The sequence below is a fragment of the Aptenodytes patagonicus genome, chromosome 2 (assembly GCF_965638725.1).
Source record: "Aptenodytes patagonicus chromosome 2, bAptPat1.pri.cur, whole genome shotgun sequence".
NCBI lineage: Eukaryota > Metazoa > Chordata > Aves > Sphenisciformes > Spheniscidae > Aptenodytes > Aptenodytes patagonicus.
Window position 1 is genome coordinate 147,731,480 of NC_134950.1, and position 18,437 is coordinate 147,749,916.

Here is an 18,437-nt window from a genome sequence, read left to right on the forward strand (position 1 = left end):
AAAACAAAAAAAAAATTCCAAACAAAATGGCTCGCTCTGAGTTAAGGTTGCAGAGACACATTTTTCATTAGAAAAGTCATTAAGAAGAGAAGACATTCGTAATTTTAAGTATTCTGTCAGCCAGTCATCTGATTAATTTAACTAATAAAAGGAAGACTGCAACATAGACATTACCAACAGAAGAACTCATAATTTATGATTAAAAAACCACAACATTTTCTCACATGTATGAAAAATTCTGCTGTTACTGGCCAAGATCGAGGGGTACTAACAAGTAAGAGAGGAGATTAGCATGAACTTTGGGAATATGAAGCTTGTTATTCTAGTAAAGGCATCTGTTCTGTCTTATGCACTTCCTAAAATTCATGAAAGCAAAGCTCCTGCCCTGCAGACCTTATTAGAAGATTAGACTCTCCCCAGATTCCCTTATTCCAGCAAGACGCTCCAAACTATGGTTGGAGCTAAGGAGCTCTGATGGCTGGTGTGAGTTTCTAGCAATTATTTAGCATTTAAAATCGACTGTGGAGGAGCTAGTTGTAATGATGGAAATGCAGTGTCAGAGAATGTGAATTTAATACAGCTCAGGAAAACATTACTTTCTCATACTGGATGTTGGAATTACCAGCCTGCTATAGTAAGCTTCATATTGCATTTTGTGTGAAGGATAACTCTGCTGAAACTTTGTTGTATAAGAAAAAGGAAAAAAAAAGATACCTCTCAAGGGAGAGCTGAATTATACAGGGAAAAAATGCAGCTTTCATCACATAACTGTGTTAGAAAGGAACGATTTGAATATCAGGCAATTTAAGAATACAGAGCAGCAGGAGGGTCAGTCTTAAGAACAAACCCACAAAAGGAGGGCAGGAAAGGGCATGCGCAGGCTCTCCTTCCTTTCTGCTTTTTCTCCTAGGAGTTAGCAGGGGCCAAGACCTAATGGATCACTGCTAATGGAAGCCATGCAGTGGCTCAGGATGTATTAGGATGCTACTATTTTTAGGCTCACTGTCCATACTGAAACTGGGCTCAGGTTTCTTGAGCTGCTCAACCTTGATCATAAAAGAGAGAAATACAGCTGTAAATCAGACAAGTGCAAGGATGACAAGCCTTCTGCATGCATTCTCCCCCTTCCTAACAAAGGACGTACAAATATAAAAGAAAGACACTACTTAAATATGTGTACTTATATGGCTGATACCAAAACTACAGAATAGTTGGAGACAGACAATAAGCTGAAGATTTCCATCAGCTAAGCCCTGCTTCCTCAGAAAAAGGCAAAGCTCAGGTAATCTCCACACAGGCTTGCTTGCTGCCATGACTTTCCAAGCTGATCTCAGTATCAAAAGCGCTGAGATTCCATAATTCCCAGATTCAACAGACACTGAAGTTACTTGGTTGCTCTGAAAACCTGACTAGCATCTTTCAATAGTGCCAAAAGTAGACAGGTCCAAAAGCGGTACAATTAACACACAGCTCTGTGTAACCTTCAGATAACAGACGCTTTAATTATATTATCACTAAAATTATGTACTTTAAAAAAAATTATTATTGCACAATTTTATATCCTTTCTTCCAGATTTTCCAAGATTTTACTATATCAAAGGTATTATCCCACGCACACAGCTTAAGGCCAGCAATTCTGTGAAGAAAATGATCAGGACAAGAGAAACTCTAAACTGACACTTTCCTTTGTAAGAGTAGAAAAGAAAGATAAAATACATATTGTAGCAACAAGAAAAGAACATAATTTCCAAATGGTTCACGTCAATACTGGCAGTATTTTTTATTCTTGTAGAACAGAATGTTTTCAGCTACTTTTACACTTCTATCTCTATAATAAATTATCTTAAAACAATACCTGGCCACTGTCGTATGTCCTCAGTTTAAAAAAAAAAAAAGAAAAGAAACTTGCATGCTTTGTCAGTGAATTCTGAAAACAAACAAACAAGGCTTTTGCAAGGCTCAAATTAAACCCTTTTTTTCTAAAGATTGTTGAGTAGTTAATATTGGTGACAAACTAGCAGGAAAATAAATAGCACTTATTTTACTATAAAGAGCTTTATTTTGCTTAAAAGACTAATAAGCAAAGGCCAGTAAAACCAAAACAGCAGACTTACTGTAATCCATGGCATGTTGACAAGGCAACAAATGATACAGGATTTCCTCGAATTTCTCCCTGATAATAGCAATGTTCTCCTCCCTGAAATTGGAAATTGAGACCGTAAATCCACAGGACGTCCCACAGAATCACACTCCATCCTGTCAAACACTGCTTTTTCATAAATACACTGCCAACCCACTGACATGGCACCAAGAATTGACTATCACTCACAAGGGTGTTCATCCCATCTCCTTTTAGCCATGGTTTGGTACCTAGATAAACATCATCATTTTAACTCTCTCTACAGAATGGAGATATTTTCAGTGTGAAATCCCTAGCATCCTGAGACAGATTTCAGAGACAAATGACTCCAGAAGTGCTCATCTTTCTTCATTGACTAGGAAAAGAGTTGGAAATAAGGGGCTTAGACTCATCACCTGGTCTGCACATGGCTACATGGGGCAAGATGAACTCTGTTCTGAGGGTAAGGCAATTTCCTACTTCTGAGGAGAAAGCTATGCTTATCAAATAATAATAATACTTGATTAAAAAAGAGAACAATTCAGAAGTGCTCAGAAGTGCTCACTAGTGCTCCAAAACTAATGGAAACTTTAAGTATAACTAAGCAGTAAAGGAATACAATGAAAATTAGTATTTGTCTCTTCCGCAAATAAAATACACACCTTTCACATCAAATCCAGCAGACCTTACTCAAAAAATCCCCCCTTAGTTTCACAGAAGTCACACCCATAGAGATGTAAGCCCTACTGCACGTGCACTGAATGTATTCAGTATGTATGCAAAATTAGGAAAACAATTCAAAATTCCCTTAAATTCTCACTGCCACTCTACCCTGCAGAGGAACTTAGCTAATAGTGCCTTGCCAAATTCAGCTATGTCGTATTACTGCACTACTGTTGGTTAAAGGTCTATGAAGAAGATTTTCAGCGCCTTTTTTTTTTTTTAATAGCAACACTTTACTATTTCTATTTGCTACCAGCAAATGTATGAATAATCTACCTAGCCTAATGTACGCAGCCATGTGAATATTTCTGTCCATTTACTGCAGGGAGGGAAAGGCATTACAATTACTGCTTGCATAGTACAGAGTACAGTACTTGCATGATGCATAGTACAGTCACTTTAGACATCTGACATTAAATGCTCTTGGATTTTATTTTTCAAATATGAAAAAAAATTAATCACAATCAGGCAAAAGGCAATAGAATATGTTGGTAGTTTTGTGTTTTGATCAGAAAATCCTGTTCTGTTTTCTACAAGGCATGAAAACTATTTTTGAAATTAACTACAAAGTATGGGTGCCTCTGTTTTGAGGTGCTCTCCTTCAGAGAGTATAGGAGTTTGTCAGAGTGTGACTGCTCACAGGGAAAGAAACCTGATCTCAACCTGGTCACTGGAAATCATTAGTTCCTCCTCAAAATCTCCTCCGGAGCATTCATGCATGCCGTGCTGCTGTTGGACCCCAAAGCACTCCGTGCAGCGCACCTGGGGGCAGCTCGCAGCTGCCGTGACCAGCAACAGCAGCAGCAGCAGCGCTACAGAGAAATGCAACACCTGATCTGACAGACTACGAGTATGACACTATTTGGCAGGCTTGTTGCTTCACTCTGCGAGGAGAATCCCTGTGGCATATCTTCCGTTAAAAGTGTTACACTTTATTTTTTTTCCAATTTCTTTCAATCTCGTTATTTCCTCTCTTCTACATACCACTTCTTCCTTCCACTTCCTGCAGTGACAGCAGCCACCTCCACTGCCTATCCACCTCGGTGTCTTTTTCTCTGTGCATCTGGTGCAGATACAGAACACCTTCACCAAACTGACCTGCAGAGTGACCATCGTGCTACCCACCATCGGCACCTCCCTACTAAGATGTCTGCAGGAAAACGCTACTGGTGCCATGCAGGTAATGTTCGACAGGCTGTGCTGATGTTTAACTGGCTCGTGGCCACGAGAAGCTCTGGGGCTGACCCTCCATACCAGGCTACAGCTGGGTGTCTGGCAGAAGACGTACAACCCACCACCCTTGGACCAGCATTTCTCAGGACCATCAAGCATTTGGGACTCGGAGTACAAGTGAAAAGGAGATGGTTTGAGTTTCTGCTTTGCACTCACACGCATTTTAGCCACCAGCATCCTAAGTTACATGGGATTTTAGACAGACTACATCTTACTTTGTTTTTCCTGAAACCTTGGCTCATTTTCTCTATTTTATTCTCCTTTTTTACACCTACTTACTTCCTGTATCTTAGTTGCTTTAAGCTCTCTTCATTTGATTTTTTCTTTCTTTCAGTCTGTAGGATGCCCCCCACTACAGGATCACAGTACTGCTTAAGGCTTTCAGGTCCTTCCGGAATATATGAATAAAAAGTAAAGAAAGAGAGACTCCAGTAAGCTAATAACAAAACTAACAATCAAACTATATGGATGAGCTAAAAGCTTATGAGTAATAAAATACTCTCGAAACAGAACTCTTGCAGGAGTATTCCTATAAAAGATATAACTCGAGTAAACACATGAATATGGGAGTAATACTGAAAAGACTATCAGTAGGGAGTTGTACAGAGTTCTAGCTGCGGAAGGAATTTGGAGTAATTAGACAAATTGGTTTGTTCTCAGAAAATGTAGTTAATATGTACCAGAAGTAGAATCTCAGGCTCCATTAGTTTGCAAAACCATGTCTTTGTAACCAGGAGGAACATTTTTTCATACTAAGAATCCAAGTCTGTGGCTCAAAAGTGTGTTTTGATCTTCTTAATGAGCATCAAATAAATGCCTCATGATAGTACCTCCAAATTAATTTATTCCATAATAAATCCATGAACAAATTTTTATGCATGCAGATCTAGAAAAAAGAAAAATATAAGAAAAACAGCTCCAAATTCTTGCCTAGGAAAAACATAACTCAGACACACAAATTCTATTCTATTCTATTTAATCAAATCAATTCAACTCATTGAACTACTGAAGTTCACAGTAATTCTGGTGGAGACAGAAATATAACTCTGATCTTCCCAGTCTCGGGGACCGATTCTTACCACTACAAAACATTTATTTCTACACACTAACATCTGGGGGATATTTTTTACACATGGACTTACGTTCCTATCAACATAATGTAAGTCACCTCAAACCAGTTAATAAAATGTAAGGGGTTTAAACAAAAATAGCTTTTTTCAAGTACTTGATGCACTAGTGGTGTGGTGGTGTTTTTTTTTAAGAGAACTCTTCAGTGTAAGAAATCCTGCTGTCAGGATACTCCTGAATGAGTTCTGAGGATTGTTATAATCTCAGCAAGGAAATAAGAGGTGATGCAGTGAAACCAGATGGCACTAGCACTGGATGGCTCTGGGAAGAGTGATTGCTTAGCACTCCTTAACAGTGTCTCAAGGGGATAAAACATGCCAGTAACATGTGACACATGGTGGGGAGGGTGCAAATTGTATATTGTACTTTTGGGAGACTTGTTTTCAACAGTTCACAAAACCTGTGAAAAGAGAAGCACTTAAAGCTGCGAAGTCTGGGACTGGTTCTGTACTGAGAGTCAGGACAACTGAAGGGACTCCACAGGTCAATGTTTTCTTTAGAGCACATGTAATTTTGGACAAGCTGTTTACCGTCATTGCCTGCCTGCAGTGCTGAGGCTGAAATCCTGTTGGTTTTGACCTGTACTAAAGCTCCTTTATAGCTGTAATAAAGTACACTGTACTACAGGAAGAATCGCAGTATATGGGAGATCTAAGACCACCAAAAGACTAAACGTAATCATCACATCTATCTTCTTTTACTCTGCTCCTGGAAACACTCACTGAAGGACTGGGGTTGTCTCTCTTCTCTATTGGTATCTGTAGCAGTGAGACAGGAGCTGAAAAAAAAATCTTCATTTTTTCCTAAATATATTCTGGTCCCATATGAAAATTAAGACTTCCCCCAAGAGCTGAAATTAGCACCTTTACCAACAACAGTTCAGTCCAGAGCATCAAGGGTGTTTTGTGAAGAACTATTGGCTTCCTGTAGCTATTAGAGCCCCTCTCTGCTCTCTCAAAAGCAGGCAATAATTGCCCCTCTCAGCAAATCAAACCTCCACACTGGCCTTTGTCAGCTACTGGGGAATTGTTTAGTGTTAAGGTGAAGAGGAAATAAGACTGCTCTTCTAACATATGCCAGCCATCAGTGTGAGCCATCATTTACCCCCTTCTGCTCTAAAACTGAACCTGCCCAGTGTAGAGTCTGGGAGAAAATTAGGCTAAATATCATCTCCCATGAGACAAGGTCAGCCCGGTGACAATGCCTGTGACACAGGCCTGCAACACACACACACACAATATCCAAAGGCAGTCTAATGCTACATCAGAGGAAAGTTCAACATTTTTGCCTCCACAAGGCGCACAGCCACTGTTCATGCTGTGGTTAGAACGATGCAAGGCAAATTTTCTGCCAATGCCCGTGGCACACGGTTGTCCGTTTCGTCGGTTCAGTAAGTTCTCCTTCATGAAACCACTCAGCCTTACTGGTGACTTCCAAGAGCAATACAGAATATACAGATCTTTAATAAGAAGTCTATTGATTTGGGGAGCTAAAAATGTAATAACATCCTACCAAAAAAAAAAAAATCAGAATGCCCCCAGGGTCAATTAAAACAAATGAATCACTATGATAGTGGTCAGTTTATGACTTAATCTTCATCTTGATGCTTAAGTTGGATAATTATAGCAAAATCCTGAATTAGGGGTATCTTGCCCTAACTGCTACAGCTCCTCGCCAACAAGCATGCAATCCTTTTTGCCCTTGTCAATCCGAGTTTCCCTGCAGTCTGTCTGGGTAGGTAGTGTGGCAAAGATACTAAAAAATGAGAAGGCAGAGATGTTAGCAATGCAAGTAAAATCTGTCCCCACTTCTATCTTTTAAGATAGTTTGTCCCTGCCCAGAGAGGCACCAGCTGCTGAGTAAACACAAAAGAGAAGAAAAACACATTAACCGATATTCACAATGAAGGGGGGAAATAAGCAAAGCAAAAGAACAGCCACGAGAGTCAGTGATGGCGGCGGTTCACTCTTCTCTGCAGTCTCAGTGAAGAAAGAATCTGCTGACCATACACTGACAGTGTTTGTTATTCACCTCAGAGACACTATGACCTTCCCAGGGGAAAATTAAGGATGCACATTCATCTGCTTTCAAATAACACCCGACATCAGATCTTCAAGTAAGCAATTTTCTGCAATTAGGAGAGGTGCTGGCCGTTAAAACTCATGCTACACTCAGGCACTGACCCTAAAATTAATAACTTCCTTCTTCCAGCAGCTACATATTCCTATTTTAACACTCATTAATCCAAAGGAAAGTAGATTGCTAGTCTAGTTCAGATCCTAGTAACACAGCTTCCTCTTTCCTTGCAGCAGAAAGCTCCCAAAAGGCCAGCAAACAACCACGCCACGATTCGGTGAAGTGCCAGATAACGATTAGCTTTTTAAAGAGCCACCCATTGTGGGGTCACTAGTTTTAAAACTGCTTCCTTAGTAATCACTTAGATCTACTTACACATTATTGATGCTTGCACAAGTTTTGACCCAGTGATAACTAAGACTGCATGAGAAAGAGCAACAGGAGAAGAAAATGCATATCCTCTTGCTGACTTCTATGGCAGAAAATGACTTGTTACGGATGAGTTTCTATTTGTAAAGAGAAAAGTCAAAATGGCACTTTGACCTGTGTAACTGCATCGAGAGAAAATCTCTTTTAATTGACATGTGCTTCAGCAAAGGCAGGGGCCTGGCTGGCAGGGCTGTGCTGTCCTGCAGCAGAACCCTGGGTTCAGCCCTCACACAGCTCAGTAACAACACCAGGGACCCTGGCAATCACCTCTTTGCAGAGTAGGTCTCTGGACTTAGCTATGGTGTACTGTAGACTCCTGAAAGCCAACTGTTTTGAAAATGTGAATGGTGCCCTCCCTTTGTAGGAGGACAGCTATCACATGTGCTCATACAACTCAGAGCTGACATGCTGTAGTGACATTAGGTTATAACGCTATTTCAGATTCTGAAACCAGAAATATAGATTCCAAAATTAGGATAAAGCATCACCGCTTCTAAGGCTTCTCCACAAAATGCCCATGTTTAAAGACTGTTGGCAGCACCATTAAAAAACATAGACACACATGTACGTGACAGGATCCTGCACACAGGTGACTTGCTCCGACTGCCATTGGTGACTCATGGTAGGCGCTTTCAGCAGATGGCGTGTGCTATCAGCCCAGCTTCCTGGTTCGGAGGCCAAATGAGGCTTGTGTTTACTGCCCAGTAGCTACGAGAGAAGATGCTCCACGAACATAGCTGCAGGGTGGGGACAGAGAGCTCATGCCAGCACAACGCCATCTGGTCTGGGAGCTGCCTTGGCATCTGCTTGGGAAACAGCCTCTTGACTTGTCTTGCCTTACCTTGGTGTTAGAGAAAATTATTTTAATTATCAGCTGCCGGATAAAGATGAGGCAGAGGAGAACAGGTTTGGTTAACTCTTCCTGCCTACTCTGTTGTCTTTAAGTCGGCTATTGTAGCAGTGCCTAGTGTCTCTGAGTCATGGCATACAAGTCATTTTAATGACAGTCATTGTGCCCTGTTCCTGCATGCCTGTATGTAGGGAAAAGGGAGCAAACATTTTAAGGGACTATATGAAAATTCTTTATAATCTACCAATACTAATCTGTCACATCAGTTCACCAGCCTATCCCGAATCTGAAGCCAAGTTATAAGCACGTGATGTACAAGATTACTATAAACACAACACAGAAGATGAGATGTTGGCACGCACCTACATGGATATCAATCAGTCTGAAGAAGATAAAGTTCTGAGTAAAATGAAGACAAATACTAATTAGATTTCCTTATTGGCTCATTATTTCTGAATGACAGAAACTTTTCTTTAAGTGAGAATTCACAGAGCTTGAGACTGTGTCTAGAAACATTAACGTACTATATATAATACAGTGCCAGTTCGGTATCCATAGGGAACAGCATATGTGTCTAGGCAAAGCTATTTACAGAAGTCAAGATCAAGTAAGTAAAGATGTCAAGCTAAAGCACACTGAAGTCTTGCATGGAAGCGCTCTGTGGGAAGTACAGCAGCTTCAGTTTGCCTAGCTTAATTCCCCCTCAAAGGGATTAAGTTAAACCCAAAAAGATACTTTTTTTTTTTTTTAATAAGAGCATCTATAAAGGGATTTAATGTTCTTTAATGTTATAGCAGTAGTTAATTTCTCTTAGCTATACTCAGTCCTTGCACGGTCTGAGTTTACAAAACGCTTGGTTGATGCCATTCTCTGCCTATGTACGCTCTATGTTGTAGCTCATGGAAAATAACTCATGAGGTGCACAAAGTCTGGCAGGACTTTTCTGCAAATTCAAGCACTGGACTGCTGCCTTCCCTCTGGGGCATGTGAAAACTGCAGCAGAGTGTACTCAAGAGGTGACTCCTGACGGTCACAAAGTCACCCGACTTCTCACTTCAGCAGAACCGGGACTTCATCACTCACATCCACAATGGGATGTACGTTTTAAGCTTCCACTTTCTGACAATTTTTTTTCCCCTCCAGGACTACCTAAAAACACTGGATTTATTTTTTTATGTCATAAAGAAAAGGAAGATAAGATAATTAAACCTGCAAGATCCTACATGAGTCACGATCTGAGATTCATTCCAGTACTGTAGTATATTCAAAAACATGTCCTGGGAAGAACTCCTAATACTGAAAGCTGCCACTTTTAATTTCCTCCTTCTCAGTAGCAAGACGTATGTAGAAAGTAAGCTAGTAACAGCAGAGAGATAAACAGATATAAAAAAATGTTCATGCAAATGTACTTTAAAAGTGCCAGCCTGCAGGACCATTAGGTCAGGCAAATGCATTATATACAATGGCTGATTATCTTGCCCTGGTACCCCACAGAGGATACTACATTTTACTAAACCCCAAAGGAATTGCCTTCATAGTTCAAACAATGCTAAAACAGGAAAGTGAGATATTTCTCAATGCCTATCAACTCAGTGCGGCAGCATGACACTGCTGAAAAAAAAGATGTCCAGAGTAACTGAAAACACACATAAATTTAAAAATTTTGTGAACTTTTCATCAGGGCACATACAGTAACAGAGTAATTCTAGCCAAAATCTATGGGAAGTAATTTGACCAGTATACTCTGGGACCACAGTTCTCTTTGCGATGGCAGCATCCTGTAAGGTATGAACCATACAGTCCTTCCCTGCTCCACTACTACACTTCGATCTTCTCCTTCTCGTGGAACTTTCAATTTATAAACTCCCATCGTATAGCAAAAACACCTATAATTAGTCCCTATGTGAAAGAAGTTGCCATTTGTTCTATGCGATTTCATCCCATTTTTATTTACTCTATTGGTCAAAGACAGCCTGTTCTCCATCTGATCCTTCCGTGCACTGTAATGCTTCCTACTTTTGTACTGCTAGCAAATTTCATTAATACACACAGGCTTTTTTTTACCTAAGTAAGTCATTGATGAAAATATTTGATGAGAGCAGTCTGAAGATCAACCTTGCAGGAATCCCCTGCTAAACTGTGTCAGACTCACAGACTCTCTGTCAGCTTTTCTTCGGCTAGTTTATTGCTATCACTAAAAAGTAGATTATGGCCTAGATTTATTAATAATTTGCCATGAGGCAAGCAGAGCTCTGTTGAGGGAGTAGGGGAGAGGAGCTCTGACGACATTACGGGAACCCTTATTCAAAATCTTCTCTCAAACAAGCAAGAGAGTGATTTTTCTGGTACTAACAGCTTCTCTAGTCTCTAGACACAGCCGAAAAAGCCCTGCCAGAAATAGGCATATATAATTCCTGCATTATTTATGATTTGTTCCTTTTCAGTTTCTTTTGTCCCCCAGGGGCTCATCACCAGGTTGTGCAAGCTCCGCATACATGCACACACAGCTCCCCACCAGCTCCCAGGGCAGAGCCTCCCTGCGCTCCTCTCCCATCCCCTCCCGCCAGCCGAACTGGCGCTCCGGTTTTCAGGAAGAAAATGTAATCCCTCACAGGAAAGCCTGTTTAGCATATGGGCTTTTCTGGCAAGTTGAAACGTCTTCCTCTTTGGTTACAAAATGATGAGTTATCAAAAGCTGAAGAAAAATTAAGAGATTCTTCTACGGATCTCAGACAGTGGATACCCTTAAAACAGGAAGGTGCTGGTGGAAGCACCTTGCTATAAGATTGGAAACATACCAGTCAATGATAAAAATGACCTGCTCGCTGGCTCGGTGTTTATTCTGGCTGCACCACAAATTACTGTAGCCTTATGATCAGTTCGTACCTGTGGCGATACAGTGAAATGTTGGAATGCTACTTAGGATAAGGTCTCATCAAACACAGGCACTAAGATGTGACAGACACAGACACTGCCCTCAGTCAAGGGGACTGTACCTTAACAAATCCTCAAGCAGACCAGATTTGAAGGAGGGAGATTAACAGAAAAAGCAATACCCACCATGCCAAGGATCCCCAGCCCTCTCTGGCCTTTCAAGATTTTAATATTTTTCTCCCTTCTATATTATTTTCCTAAAAAAGGGCATTTAAAGAGCCCTTCAAATACACATCATGGCACAGACAAGCCAAGACTTTAATCACAGCAAGGCAATGAAGAACAATAATTTTCCCCTCTTGTGCACAGGCATTAAAATAGCTGTAAGCTACAGTAACAGGCATTTTGCACACGCTACTAGCCAAACACCGCACATAACAAAAGGAAATAATGACTGTTTTTGCAAACTAAGGGCTCTGCTTTGCTGTGCAGCATAAAAATGCATTTGCCCCACAACCCTCATTCCCCAAACTGCAACGACGGCACCCCTGCTATAGCCACCGCAGAGCATGAGGCCACGCTGGGGCACCCCAGCTCGAGAGGATGGCCGCGGACGGTTTGAAGGAAGGCACCAGGCACTGCCCTGCCCGCGTTTGCTGCTGCACAGGCAGTGGCTGAGCACCACAGGGGTCAGCAATATGGCTCAGCACAGCCTGGGACACAAAGCCACAAGGCAATCTTAAGCCACAGGGCAAGTTTGGCCAAAGCTTCTCCGTCAACACTACAATGGAGAAAAACAGTACCTAGCATTTAATATTACTCCATTTATGTTGTTCGACGCTATCATGATTATGAACATGCTGTGAAGAAGAAGTGAAAAGCAACGTACTCTTATGCTGTGAACACTCTTGCTGTAATTTTGTGCCCATAATACACATACTGTGTTTACACCACCACACTTAAGAATTTTAAGATTGCCTATGAAATATAGTTCCCTCTAGTTATATTTAAATATGCCATCAAAAATTCAGGGCATTTATCTACCACAACTCTACCTGTGCAAATTCTCTGACTGGGATCTGAATTATTTTCGTTGCTTAACTTTTTTTTTGAGAAAGCGATTTTCTAAGAACTCATAGAATTGTCCAATGTTTTGGGGGAATACAGGCAGAAACATCTATTTCTACACTCTCCAAAGAGGAAAACTGAAACATTTTATACGAGAAAATGTCACTGAACAGATATCAGTTGTTCCTTCTGAGGAAGAAAAATCCAGCAATGAGAATTACTCAGCACTATAGCTGTTTTTTGCCTTTCATCTCACTGACAGCATCAGTGACAGAATGATAACCCAAAAAAGAGAGAGAAAGAGAGAGATAAAAGGACACAGAGATGTACTGCAGCAACACTGAGTATGCACAAGTTGAGTATTTATGTGCTGTGAGCATAGGATGATCTGGACTGACACAATCAGGAAAAGGCAATGCATGAAGGGTTTTTCTCTTTCTTATTAATTGATTATTCTCTTTGCTACCAGAGGGAATTTAGGGCAATACTGCTGCTTTCCTAGCAGTTAGAGACATGATCTAAAGTAAAGGAGGGTGTGGGGGGGGAAACACTGAAATAATTCAAAGGTCTACCTCCTTTTGTTTTTCTTAAGCACTGCACATTGCTGCTGGTTTAATAAGAATGTCTTAGGTGCTGCCTAACTGTGCCAAATCAACAAGGACATCTCACAAAGAAGCCTCTCTTCTGCAGCTGCTAAATGCTGGCACCCTGCAAAAACATGTGTAACATGTTCCACCTTCACAATGGTCCAATGTATTAATGAATTATGCAGCAATCAAATGAAATTCAACTTTCTCTTATAATAAAAAGGTGTGTTAAACTGATGACTCTCCTCCCTATAAAAATCCCTTTGCTCCTTCAAAGTGGCATTTTTCATGATCTGAATGTTTCTCCCTTTCCCTGTCCCCCCCTCCTCTCTGAAGCATCCTAAGTAATGGCAGAAGATCCATATGTATTTTACGGCACAGGAAGTTTTACTGGGGGGGATGGAGAGGGGGATGAGTGGCAAAAGTAGTTATCAATTCCACATCGCGTATAAGCCAAGGCAGGCATCAGCTTCCTGGACACATTCATGCCTGTAACATTCCCAAACTGCTGAGCGTACATACAGCTGCCTTCCCACAGCAATTCAAAGCTCCTGTCTTTTCCCCCACTGCTGATGGCACAACAGCAGCACTGACAACTTGCGTGTTTGTGCAGTATTCCTGCACTGAGAAATGCAAGGGGGAAATATGTATGTATTTGAAAATACACCTCTCCTTACGTCACTAAGGCGGCCAAGAATAGAGGAGGCCTTTTTGCTGTATAAACAGGCCTGCTCAAAGCCTGCAGCTGGCAGTGGATGGCAGATGGACATTTTCTTTCTGTCACCGTTTCTCCCACCAAAGCAGCAAGAGAGATGTTGCCAGGCCGCCTCTGTTTCTGCCTACAGCCAAAGACAAATCGCACAGAGGTGGGTGAAGAGCAGCGCATTGAAGCAACTGATAGAAACCCGGCTCCTTTCTGAAATACCTCTTCTGCTTCTGCTTAAGAATATGCTGCGTAGCAGAGTGCATATTTTGTGATTTATTTATAAGTTGCACCCTTTTACTAGCTATTTTTAAGTAAGTATCTAAGCAATCTGCACAATCCCTAAAATCTAGTATAATAATTATGTTTTGCCTGGTACATATTGTAAGTATGAATTTAAAGGTGGTTTTACCGGTTACGGTAAACAGTTTCCACAGAAACTGAAGGTACTAAACCACCATTGTGAAAAATCCTTGTATTTGCAGTGAGATTTTCAAAACACTTGATGTAAAACCAGAGTTCAGTTTCTCAAATGCAAAGCAGATACTGCTGGGCTTTTCAGAAATTGTTTGATGGACAAACAGGGCTGTCCAGGGCACTTACAGGCACTGAAAAATACTGGCTGGTCAGAGGGAACCAGATTTATTTTTAAACAGCTGTTGGGTACTGAAATTAGCCTCACTCAGTGTCTGGCATCAAAATGTACTCGGCAGCCTGCACTCTTCGAAAAATCTTTTGATATCTGAACTTTTCTGAAAATGTGCCGATGACTGCGGCCAATGGGCTCTTCCGGACATTTTGTCACAGCAGCTGCTTCCCTCTCCTCCGATCCCAGACACTCAGATGCAGCAAAACAAGCAAAAAATTTACATCCCCCTTCCTGGCACACTTCCATAGGACTGCTGCCTGCTGAACTCCCGGAGCAGTGGGTGAGGAGGGGGCAGAAGAGCCCCCCCACCTGCCCGGGCTACCCCTGTGCCCCTGCCCTCAGGTGCACAAGGTGCAAGGCAGCATGGAGAGGGAAACACACCATCCGAGCAGCTACGCCCCTCCTTTGCAGTGCAACCTCATGACCCTTTCACTCCCAATTCAGTTCATCTTGAGCATCAAGGTCAACGCAGCAACGCTGGTTCTCTATTTAAATCAGATTTGACAGTACTAAGCGAGGCAGTGATAGCCATCCTTGAAGGTATACCACGACACTGCACTGCAGCTAACTAAAGGGGAAATAATCTCTGGGACCCTGGAGGCTGGGAGATGTTTTGCCCAGAAAACATTTTATGACCCTTCCTCTGATAGGCCTGATCCTCCCGTCTCTTCCCCATGCAATTAAACAGTACTTACATGAGAAGAACCACTGATTCAAACATTTCCTTGCTTGATTAAGGCTTACTCATCAGAAACAGATTTGTCCTAATTCAGTGATGGGACTCGGATAGATTAACTTAGCTAACTTGCATATATACCTTGATGCAGACAAGTGGATTGTTTTGTTCTTATTAATATCAGCTATTATCTTTATTTCTGCTTTGACTCAGATTCTGAATCTGAGTCAAGACTTCTTGACTGCAGAGCACGGCTGACTGAGAAATTAGTCTTTACAATTTAATGGAACACGTATGTGTTTGTCTCAGTCTGATAATGTATGTAGACTATTATCAGAGAGTAAAAAGAAAGCAGACTTTAAGTTTGCAAATGCTAGAAAGGGATAAACCAAAGGAAACAAGTATCTTCAGCCACGCAATGGCTAAAGGATTCAGCTACTCAGTGGCTAAAGGATTGCTTTGTCCATTTCCACTTCCACATTGCAGAGGTTAACGCATTTGTTTCAGGATATTTAGGTGATCTCAGATTTAGTATAAGACTTCTGGAGTTTTTTTAATAAAATGTAAACTTTGAACAAAATTTGACCTGATAGGCAAATATAAAGAGTTTCCATTATGCACAGCATATATTACATTCATGCACATTTTATGTAATCTATAGCAATTTTATACCTGACGTCTACAAAATAGTGTCCTAACAAACAGAAGGTCCTCAAGAAAATTCTCCCATGTTGCATGCAAATAACAAAACACTCCTGCAAAGGCAGTGGGACATTTCACAGAAGACAACTGCAACAAACAGGATCTTGTAGCCATCATGCCAACAAACATCCAGAGAAAGAAACCCACAATTTGAGACGGTGACTAGGTATTTGGAAACATTATACAATAAATCTCGCCATTCTCAAACTTACAAAGAAGCTCATTAAAAACAACAAACTTGGGGTTTAGAACAATGAGGAAATGCTAGCTACCAAACCAGAAAGATTTTCTTCAATAGGCATCAAAAGTAAATTATATTTACTAGTAAAAAGAACTACCATGTATACATTTTTCATGGATACCATTTTGATATAAACATTAATGTACTAAGTTTGCCAATAAAGTTTATTTGTCTTATTTAAAAAGCCGAAAAGTTAGAAGACATGACACATGCTTGCCTCAGAAGAGTAAAACAAATCACCTGAAAAATCAGATATCTCTTCTTTCAAAAAAATAGGTGAGTTTGCATTAACATCAAAAGCAAAGCAAATTAAAAAAGCAAAGCATAAAAAGGAAATTCTTACTTTAACTTCCACTGTCTTCCCACCTTGCTCGATATGCCTCTCAAGATATTCAGAAGACAGCAGGTCACTGCAAGAAGAAAAAAAGAACCATAAGCCTCGCGCATGTGTTCTTGCACTCCCTCTCACCAAGCACTGATTAAACATTTACATTTGAAAAGGGCAAAACCTGCAGGATACTTTTCCTAAAATGTTCATAAATATCACTGAAACAACCACCTCCAATGGAATTACACAGCGCATGGGACACATTGATTTTTAATACCAGAAGGCGGGACAAGGACAACTGAGGGGGGTTTTCTTCACAGAAGGTTCAAAACCAGCCACCGATAATGATTTTAACTCAAGAGAATTTTCTATTTGCTGCTAAAAGCAAACAGTAAGGAAGTTAGGTGAACTTTAAGGAAAGAAAAAAGCAGAAGGGTGAGAAACTAGTTGGAGTCACTCCTGCAGCAGGCTGTATCTGAGGGAGAATGGCAGCTGCCTCCAGCAGACTCCTAACGGCACAATGGCACAACAATGAAATGACCTTTTAATACCAATATGGTGAGCTCAGGATCACGCTAAACGGGTAGGCAAAGCCATCAGCCACAGGAGCTGCACCACACCATAGGCTCACGGCCAGTTCCACCCAGTGTAGGTGCTAAGGCAGGCGGCGGGTGCCTCACTGTCCTCGGGCTCCCAGGGCAGGCCTCCATCAGGGCCCATCCCTCACACTCGCTCTCCCTGGGAGCCCTGCGGCTTTAGCAACGTCAGAGGAAAATGCTCTGGGCAACAGCAAACCCAGCCTCAAAAGTACACAAGGCTTTGGAACAAACACTGAAGAGCAGAAACAATCAGACCTGAGGCAAACGTATATAAGTTAAATGCACGCTGTATTTACTAAGACACTTCAGTGCTACACCAGTCAAATCCTCTCCCTCGTAAGTTATTTTCTAGGCAAGCAAATCAGAAATTTCATGAAACATTTTCAAAGATTGCAAAGTTTTACTGATGTTAAATCTGTATAAAGATTTGATATTGTCCCACCTAAGAGGCATTTAAACTGGAAAAGATGAAGAATCGGTAGAGAAAACACGACAACAGGCACACTGACTGATGGGACAGGAGGCAACGAGCACAGACCTTCTCGGCAGAAGAGGCAAAATTGAATGTTTCTCCTTCAAACAGCAAAACACCCAGGCTAGAGGCAACCTGACCTGCTGTGGGAGGGCAAGGACTGCAGAGCGGCACCCAGGGCTGCAGCCGCTCGGCTTTCCAGAGCTTCACCCTGGCTAATCAGTCAGCAGGGCCATTGACTTTTTTGCTCATGTAGGCATTGGTGACTGCCCAGAGCAAGCCCTGAGCAGGACAAGGTTGGTAGTATGGGTCCTTCCATATCAGCCCTAGAAACTGCCAGCTTGGTATTTGCATTAATAACCCAGGCACAAAAACCAGGAGCACTCTAATGAAATATGCTGATAACGCTAAGTTGGAAAGCATAGGGAGTAACGAAGAAGATTGAAAAAACTCCCACAGGAAAGAGCTGGATGATCTTCAGGACTGGATATTAGAAATAGGATCAAATTCAATTTTACAAACAGCAAATTTATGCACTTAAGGGCTGGAGGGAATTTCTATTATGTTGTTTTGGAGGGCCTGGTTTATAAGGAAGAGAGACATGACTGCACTTGATTCTGGCAAAATGATTTGCCAGATCAATAGGGTGTCTTCCTGAAAAACACACCTGTCATCCCAGAATGCATCAAAGATGTATTTCCAGTCAAACTGAGGTAAGATTAATACCACTGTCCAAAGGACACCTCTTTTCAAATACTGCAGAGAGGTACTGGACAGCTTTTCTTAGAAAGTTCAATTACCTGGAAGCACAGAGAGCCTTCTGAGATAACCAGGGAATAGAAAGCTCCTGACGTCGAGCAAAAAATTGAGTTGTGAGGGGATCTGAATGCACCAGAGTTTGTGCACCAAGATGTAGAGGTAGCTAATTAGGCTATAGAAGATGCTGGCAGAACCTCAAATGTACACGGACTGTCAGTGAG

The 18,437-nt window shown here is 41.4% G+C and overlaps 1 protein-coding gene across 9 annotated transcripts in view; it reads right to left on the bottom strand.

Annotated features, from left to right (window-relative positions):
- ADAM22 (ADAM metallopeptidase domain 22) overlaps window positions 1-4,411 on the bottom strand; it is a 71,685-nt gene extending 67,274 nt beyond the window's left edge. For 3 of the 9 annotated variants that reach the window (XM_076331571.1, XM_076331576.1, XM_076331572.1), the window contains exons 1-2: window positions 4,355-4,411; window positions 2,115-2,197 (exon numbers count right to left, since the gene is read on the bottom strand). The gene's annotated coding sequence lies outside the window, so the exon portion shown is untranslated. The remainder of the gene's footprint in view (window positions 1-2,114; window positions 2,198-4,354) is intronic. The other 6 variants (XM_076331577.1, XM_076331573.1, XM_076331574.1 and 3 more) reach the window with 3 other exon arrangements.
- Between the last annotated feature and the right edge of the window lie 14,026 nt (window positions 4,412-18,437).